At 45.2% G+C, this 6449-nt stretch overlaps 1 protein-coding gene across 1 annotated transcript in view; it reads right to left on the bottom strand.

Moving 5' to 3' along the window:
* The window catches only part of LOC147034897 (uncharacterized), a 140686-nt gene continuing 134237 nt past the window's right edge, over positions 1–6449 (bottom strand). Inside the window, exon 7 of the mRNA XM_085858900.1 lies at positions 1–656. The gene's annotated coding sequence lies outside the window, so the exon portion shown is untranslated. The remainder of the gene's footprint in view (positions 657–6449) is intronic.

The following is a 6449-nucleotide window of genomic DNA, read 5'->3' as shown; positions in this document are numbered from 1 at the left end:
ATTTTTGTTGTTGTTTAGAATATCGCATCAAAATTGTGTATTTATTTGACAAATTGCTCACCATACTGTTAATCATTCCCAGGGAAAGTCTCATTTGTTAGTGTGTTCATTTTCGTGCTCGAGATTTTGTGTGTAGCTTTGGCGATATTTACTGGTCAATAAGATATTTGGTGACGGTAACTGTTTAGTTTTAAGTTGCACTTTATTGGTGGAGGATGATGAGAACATTTATCTCCAAACGAGACGAAAAACTGTGAATTATATATGTGCAAATTCTGGGACCAGTTCTCAGGGATCGCTGCGGGAATGGTTAATCCATGTGGCTGAGATGGAATATCCCGGAGTATAGTTACAAGAGACCATTGTCATTTGAATTGGCGTATTTACAGATAACCTGGAGGTAAAGGCAATTTGTGATGTTAAACTTTATTTCGAATAAAGGCATTTTGACAGTCAATGTTACTTCAAAAACTAACAGCATTTTGCTGTGCAACCTATTGTAATAACAGTAAGAGTCAATGAAAGGTCGGTGTCTGTGTTATGCAATGGCCTCCTGCACTCGGGTCATTGCGGTGCTCTCACTCCAATATGCCATGTTTTCATGGGTGAATCTGAGTGGCAATCGGTAGGAAAGAGGTCCATCGAAATAGGTGAACCTGTCGAAGAAAACGACAGACATTCAACAAAGAAAATAACAAAGGGAAACATATTGTTGGAAGAGACAGCAGATGAGCGAGAGAAAAGTCTGCTCAAAAAGAGGGAATGAAATGCTAAGATATTAAAGGAATATACGAAAAAGTAGCGAGCGAGACTCCTGGTGAAAATCAGGTCAGGTCAGGTAAGGAAGCATTTGCCAGAGCAGCGCGTCGCAGCGTCCATTTTCCACCAGTACTCCAGGGGCCTCCATCTTGCCATCCCCCAGGCAGACGCCTGACACGTCCCCATCTCCTTGAGACGCTAATCAACATGCTGCAACCACGAGGCACGTGGTCGGCCCATTAGCCTCCTCCACTCATAAGCCCATTAGACCCAGGCTCCCTCACTGAGTGATTCCGGTGAGCAGAATCAGCGTCAGAAAAACGAGCCACATGTCCATGTGCCGCTGCAGCTGATGCTCACGGACTATGCAGGTAACAAATCTCATTTTAGTCTCTCTCAGCAACCGCTCGTTTGACACAAAGTCCGAGCAGCGATAGCCAAGGATTCTCCGAAGAGACCTGGAACCAAAGGAATTAAGTCTCCATCCCAGATCCCTGGTCACAGTCCAAGTCTGACATCAATAGAGCAAGACTGGAAGTACCAAGGACCTGAAAACTCATACTTTCGTCCTCCTGCACAGGTACCGGCAACACCACACCCCATGATCCAGTGAATCCAGGAATCCCCAGAGCCGACCCAGACGTCTGCTGACCTCTGGCTCACAGCCAGCAGAGACATGAATATCACTGCCAAGGTAAGTGAATCTCTCTGCAACCTCAACATCCCCACCACAAACAGGTACAGACAGGACAGCAGCATCCAAGATGTCATTGAAAGCCTGGATCATAGTTTTGACCCAGGAAAGCCATAATCTCAGTGGCTCCCACTCATCATTCAGCACCTCAAGGGCCCCCAAAACGAGATCTAGAGTCTCTGCAATGATGACAGCATCATCTGCGAAATCAAGGTCAGATATCTTGACATTCCAAAACGATGCAGCGCAGCTTGATCTCTCTGACATCCTCCCCAAAATCCAGTCCACATAAATGCTGAAAAGTTTGCAGGCCAGTACACACCCCTGAATAACTCCAGTAACAACTGGAAATGAGTCGGAGATGGTACATCTCAGCAACCACCACCACATCTCAGCTCCCACCACATCTCACAACACTCTCAGTACCAGAGCATAGTTCAGGCATCAGAACAATCCGTTTTGGTGGCAATCCAGGAAGATCAAGAATCCTTGAGAGGGAATCCCGATTCACTGAATAAAACACTTCACAGAGATCAACATATGCTGCAAGCAGCCCCTACAGAATATCTCGTCTGCATTTAGTGAGGACCTGAAGAGTAATGATACAGTCAATCGTTGACCTCTTTGATGTAAATCCTGACTGCTCTGGACGCTTGTGCTCAAGTAGATGGTGGCGAACCCAATCGCGAATTATCCGAACAAAGACTTTGCCCGGCACTGAGCGTAACGTCACCCCTTGGTAGTTGTTGCAATATTGGCAATCACCCTTCTCTTTCCAGAGAGGGACAACAAGGCCCATCTCTTCTAGTCAGTTTGGATGATTGCTGTGTTCCAGGTAGATTACAGAACTGCATGCAACGACATGAGTGCAGCATTTCCACCAGCCTTGAGAAATTCAGCATGGATGCCACAGATCCCTGGAGCTTTACAACATTTCAGCCATTTCACCACAGCCTGTGTTTCCAGTGGACCACAGTTGATTGGAACGTGAGCAATAGTGATTATAACATCACTGATGTCCAACTCGACAATTGGTGCAACAGCATGGTACAACCGCTCAAAGTAACCGGCCCAGCAGGCTCCTCTGTCAAGAGCCCACCACCCTCTGCTCTAACTGCATTACACCGAGGGACGGGCTTGGACAAACACAATGCACAAATTCTCCTGTAAGCAGGACGTGAATCACTTGGCCACAGGTGATGCTCTACCCCCTCACAGATCCTTCGCACATAGGCTTCCTTGTCCACCGTTCGTGCACTTACAGTTTTACACCTCAACTCCCTGAACAGCTCAACTCTGCCATTCAGGCTGGCCCTGTGACTCTGGTCAATGGTATCCAGTGTCCCTTGAGAGACAAAATTATTTTTCGCCGTCCGGTGAGTTTCAAGACATCTCCCGGCAACTTCAAGGACGGTGGCATTGAAGGCACTCCACAACTCTTCAGGATACCCCAAAGCACCCAGACCCCCCAAATCTCCCCTCAGCTTTTTTGCAAACTTCTCAGCTACTCTCTCATCCTTGAGCTTGCAACACCCAGCCTAGGCTGGGATGGTACCATTCTCCTGGATTTAAGGTGCAATTTAAGAGTTGCGACACCAAGCGGTGGTAAGTGTTGAGAAAATGAGCACTCCAATAGAACCGGCAGTTCTGGATCATCCTCCAGCGACCATAAATGAGCACATGGTCAATCTCCTTTGCCACACCGCCAGCGTTGGAATACCAAATCCAGAGACGAGCTTATGGGTGCTGAAACCATGAAACAGCCATCCAAAGTCCATGATTTCTTGCAAAGTCAAGGAACTTAGTGCTATACTGTTACACAGTTCCAGACGCATGGGGACCATCACTGTCTCATAACCATCCCTATCAGTTCCAGTCAATGCATTGAAATCCACCAACACGAGAAGTGTATTTTGCCTGGGGCACTGATCAACCACAGACTGGAGCGTGGCATACAATGCGTTCTTCACGGTGAGATCACTCAAGGAGTGAGAAATCCTTAGTCGCATAATATGCTCAATGACCAGAGTTACCTCAATTATCATTTGAGTCAGCTTATTGGACGCAGCTGCAGCAACTCCTTGGACATGGTAACCATCAGAGGAACCAGACCAATAGCAGGTGTAACCACCCACCATAATCTCGAAGCAATCCGGTCTCCGAACCTCAGAGAGTGCTGTAATACTGATGTCCAAATGCTTGAGCTCAGATTATAAAAGATAGGTGATCATCCTCACTTAGGGATTGGACATTCCAGGCACCCACCCGATGGGATCGCCGTCTGGTGGACGACAACTCAGCACCACCCCGCCAAACTTTCCTGCAATCCGACCCGGGAATGTTACCCTGTGGTTTCCCTCCTATCATCAAAGATTGGGGGTCCCGAAGGCTTTGCTCCCATTCCATCATCCAGTGAGCTGACCTGCAAAGGGAAGCTGCACAGGAGGTACTCCCACGGAGTGGGTTTTCAGATTTTTTTATGCTTCTGGAATGTTTTGTGGAATTAAGGGTTTTACTGTGGCCAGAGTTCCAATCCTGCCACCAACCTCCTAATAAGAAGTAACCCAACTGCAGGAGGACATCTGCAGACACAGTTGGGCACTAGATATGGATTGTCGTTGGCTCACAAGTAGCTCTTCCACCCTTTGAGAGGTTTTGTTCTTCATCCTGCTGTGTGTCCATATCATACACCCTCCTCACCAAGATACATGGTTGGGGAGACGGTTTTGTCACAGACAACCCGACCATGCAACAGGTGAGTACAGGCTCACATGGTACCTGCAGCAAGTCACAGATCTAGTCTGACCTGACCGGAGCTGACCTGACACTGCAGAAAATGAGAGAACTAAATGCAAAGAAATTAACGGAAGAGACAGTGGAGGAAAGAGAATAAAGTCTTCAGGACATAACACTCTAACAGCATGTAATGGTAAACGAGAGGAAAGACACATTTGGTGATAGAGAAATCACCAGAGAAAGTGTGCAAGAGAAGAAATTCAAACCACTGCAATCCATTACAACACATTTGATGAATCAGTAAAAGAGCAACACATTTGTGGAACAATTAGCGAATTTTGTCAGTTTTGTAAATCGTTAAACTTTGCAGTTGAAAAACCTTCAGATGGGAAATTCGTAAACTGTTGTCACAAGGGAAAAGTAAGAATGTCTTCAAGACGAGTTTCCAATGTACTTAATTAAAATCTTTGATGAGTAACCGAAACAATCCTAACTATCAGCACTTCAGAACCAAAATTAGATCACATGGTGGTGCTCTATCGTTTGTATCAATGGGAGAAAAAGTAGCAGATATACCAGTGCATGGTCCTTTGTGTTTCAGAGTGCATGGACAAATCTACTATAGAATATCACACATGCACATGCATTTGTCCATAGCCTGATGGAGTACTGCTCTCCCCTCTGGGCTGGTGCTCCTGCCTCCCACCTTTCTCGGCTTCACGCTGTCGAAACCAGGGCATTTAAGATCATCGGCATCTCCCGCAATGAAGCTGAGTCTTTGGGCCTCTCAATCAATCACCGCAGGTTGGTCGGTGGTCTTTCTGTCTTCTACCGACTCCTCTCCAGCCTTGCCCCCCCTGCTCTCTCTGCGATTTGTCCCCACCACATTTCCACAGGGCGCTCAAGGTCCGCCAACAACCCCCTTCTGGTAAAACTACCAAAATCACGAATCACTGCTCATCTTCACTCTTTCATTCCTCTTTTTTCCCGCCTTTGGAATAAACTTCCTCACTCTATTCTTTCCCATTCTTCCCTCCAGGCTTTCAAAACAGCTGTTCACCACCACCTCTTATCTTCCCCCATCCAAATCCTCGATCTTTTCTACCCCCGATAATCCACCCAAGCCCACTTCCTTCATTTCTCCTGCTTTCCTTCCTGAAAGTCCCTGAAATGTCCATCTTCTCTTCGCCATGTTCCCCATCCCATCCCCATCCCTCTCCCTTCCACAGTTCACCTAATGTGTCTGTTCCCCACTGTTTTGTCCCTTCCACTCCCGCCCCTCTTGTCTCATGCCTCCTTTCTGTGAGTTGTGTGTTAGCTCTCATACGAGCCTCGACCAAGGTATACAAAAAAAAAAAATCCAAATGATGCTGAGCAGAGAATATTTGCTCAAATTTCTGTGGTAGATTTGGCTCAAGCAAATGAAGAAAGGATCAATAGTCAACCGAATCAACAATGTTCTTTTGCCGTGATGCTGGAACTTGCTAGAATTATCTGACAAAACAAAATGTTGGCCAAGGCAGAAAAAAAAAATGAGGTGGAGTTAAGCGTGAAGAACAGAAAATGGTTTTTGTTGAAAATCGCAGTATTCCAAATGTAAATATGGTCTTTAAGCGTGATAGAAATTCAAATTGAAGACGTTACAATTTAGCAACAGTAGAAGTGGAGAGCCACCTTTTGAGAGAGGTATCATTCTACCTATGCAGTGCTCAAAACCAATTAATAAGTCTGTACATTTTGAGTCCAAATTTGGATCTGATGAACGATGCATTGTTTCATCCTTGAGGTGAACCCAGATGGCTGCCATATATGGAGAGTGAAAGTTACAAAAATGCAAGAAGAAAAAATATATCAATGTTGCAGTACAAAGTTTCTCAAACAGAAATTTGTAAAAATGAATTTAACCCACATCTTAATGGAGAAAAGCTATTTCAGCAATGGGCTGTTGATTCACATTTGCAAGTTGAAAAAAAAACAATAATTTCAACTTCATAAAAACACAGCAATCAAAGTTGTGTTGAGCAGTACAATGGTTTGATGGATCATTTAGCTGATGTTGCAAATAATACTGGCTTCCATGTTGGTCACACAGTTAATTTTCCATCTTCTTTTCAAGGTTCATAGAGAAATATAAGGGAATGACACCACGATGCAATGGCTATTGTTTGCAAGTATGGAAAACCTGACCTTTTTGTAATGATGATGTGCAATCCAAATTGGCCTGAAATTCAAGATAATCAATTTCCAAAACAGCAACTAT

Source organism: Eptatretus burgeri, chromosome 1 (genome assembly GCF_056783735.1).
Source record: "Eptatretus burgeri isolate ZD-2024b chromosome 1, Ebu_testis_v1, whole genome shotgun sequence".
NCBI classification, from domain to species: domain Eukaryota; kingdom Metazoa; phylum Chordata; class Myxini; order Myxiniformes; family Myxinidae; genus Eptatretus; species Eptatretus burgeri.
This window is presented reverse-complemented; position numbering and strand designations above follow the sequence as displayed.